General features: G+C 38.7%; 1 long non-coding RNA gene across 1 annotated transcript; it reads left to right on the top strand.

Moving 5' to 3' along the window:
- The first annotated feature begins 943 nt into the window (after positions 1-943).
- Positions 944-1445, top strand: LOC123956921. Its single transcript, XR_006821674.1, has 2 exons — positions 944-1063; positions 1181-1445. It is a non-coding gene; the product is annotated as an uncharacterized LOC123956921 (long non-coding RNA).
- Positions 1446-2569: the final 1124 nt, after the last annotated feature.

A 2569-nucleotide genomic window follows, 5' to 3' on the forward strand; every position in this document is an offset into this window, starting at 1 on the left:
GAAGTCACATGGACTGACATGTAAGCCATTTATTGCCATTTAAAATCTGATGACTAACAAAGTCACGCTACACTTTACTGACTTCTCTGGTGGTCATCAGAGCCAGTCGAGCCACTAAGAGACCATGGCGGTGGCATTGGGCCCCTTGGCCAGCAGAGGAAAAAATTCACTGAAAAAAGAAATGTAAAATAATAAAATAAAATGAAAGACAGCTCTTTATATTACGCACCATAATAAGCATAGTGTTTATTTAATTTAGTTTTATACTATGGAAAATAAGCTGTGACCTGTGATTCCTGACCCTGACTGACCCTGTGACATCACTCGTTATGCTGGGTCAGTCAGCCTTGATGTCTGACAAGAGAAAATCATATTTGTCTGGACATGTAAAAAGAGAACAGAAGAGCCTCGAAGAAGAGAGGAGTCAAGAAGTCAAAGCTATGCCTGAGTTTTTAGATAATCTGAACTAAAGGTCTTACATTAGCCTTAGTTAACTGTGCTGGTATTAACATTGCTAACGCTATACTTGCTAAAATGCTAACTGTGATTAGCATCACAACTTTAAATACCATAGTATAGGATTAAATCATATTATTAAAGTCAGTTGAAAACGTTAATATTGTTATTAGGACATGGGTCTCCTACAATTTAAGCCATTAGCCTATCTTACTAACTATCTAACATTATCTATGGAGCTGTGCTGTTCACATCCAGTGTTATAAAGCATTTAGCAGAACAAAACCAGATAGGCCAGGTTTGAACATGGTCATGTCAATGTTATATGTTTTAGTTAAACCTGTTTTAAAGGACTGATTATTGAGCAACCTTGTGGAGCCTCCTCCAAAGCTGCCAGTGTTGAAAAGACAACCCTATCTTTTAAAAGGAGACAGTATCAAATTCTTGTACATTGTCTTGCATTATAAGATCCTCCAGATATAAGCTAAAAACACAAGTCATTTCAATTCAGTCAATTTATTTATTTTGTTTTATTATTTCATAGCAGGTCCATCAACCTCCATCTCGACCTCCATCATTGCTCTCATCCAAGAAGCTGACAATACTGGTAAGTTTAGGCCTACATCAATGAAAAATGAACGATTATTCACGTCTAGGAACACCCAGTGTATGAACATGTCAACTTACTAAAATGAATTATTTTCTGTGTTAATCTTCCACATAGGTCTACCTGTGCCTACTGAAGTGGAGAGTAGTACCATCATGCTTACTACCACACCTGTCTCTCTGGTTTCTACCCCTCCAGTGGATCCAACTGACTGGCCATCAGTCCTTAATGAGCAGTTATACGTTGATGTGGTGAGCAGTAAAACCAGTACAGGCTGACAGAAACATTTTGACTTTTCCAAAAAGACACTCAGACAGCAAAAGTCTTTTCTGTCATTACATGTTTAGATCACTCATAAAGAAGATGGTTGAGAAAATGATGCTATCAATTGTTTTGTAGTTTTTGTCTCTTAAACTCTTGTTTGGCTGTTATTAAAGATTTAAGCTTTAGTCATAATCAGTTTATCAGTATTTTTATTCAGAACTAAGTTCATCGGTGTCTACCGGGTCTTGCACTGACATTAAGCTCAGTAGCACTGGTGGTATCATACGTTTCCTGTTTGACATCAAACATAGTAGATATAATAATATAGAGTATAGTCCAATTAATTGTTTTTCATCAGAATCTGCTTTATTGCCAAGAAGGTGTAAGAAATTTGCTTTGGTGTTTTTGTGCTAAACAAACATGGCAGGTTGAAGAATATAATTTAAAAACAAAAGATGTTGTTTCTGTGTGATATAGTGACAACACCCAACAGTCAGAGGGGCCTCCAACTAAATTTTGAGTAGGGCCCCTGAAGGCATTGGGCCTGCTCTGGTGGTCATGATGATCTCACAAAACTCACAAAAATACCACTAAGAGTGGAAAAAGAAGAAGAAACTCCATCTGTCATAAATAATGACAACTTATAATAAACTGTGATATCACGGTGACATAGTCTTTAGTGTGCTCTGTGCTACACTGACAAACTGCTTCAGAGTTCGCCTCAGTTGACCGGATGGTCATGTGGTGTTGGTGGAGTGACGCCACCACTTGATAGCTGGGAAGTTTTGTATTGGGTATTTGGCATGTACAGAATATAGCTGCAACAAGTACTGACAGTACTGTAATGTTATGCACAGGAAAATGACACACAAGTACAAATAACATTACTTTTGCCTCAACGTAGCTGAACTCATGCATGAGAATGCATGCAGGAACACGCGCACACACACCACTTGATACACAACAATGAACAGGGTACAGCCAGCAGCCTGGCTGAGAACATTCTTCAGTGTGATTAGATTGCCCTTGTCCTTGGCCCCACACACACACACACAGGGAGGTGGTGCACAAGCTCACAGCATTACAGAAAATTAAAATCTATCCTGTGGAGCTGCTGGCACCAGGGAGCTCACTTTCTCTTTACTTCTCTAATTCCTTTTCAACACTGGTTGAACCGGTTTCAGGCATGGAGGTCGTAAAAATCATATCATCTTTACTGTTTTACCAACGAGAACATGACAA

The sequence above is a fragment of the Micropterus dolomieu genome, linkage group LG18, assembly GCF_021292245.1.
Source record: "Micropterus dolomieu isolate WLL.071019.BEF.003 ecotype Adirondacks linkage group LG18, ASM2129224v1, whole genome shotgun sequence".
NCBI lineage: Eukaryota > Metazoa > Chordata > Actinopteri > Centrarchiformes > Centrarchidae > Micropterus > Micropterus dolomieu.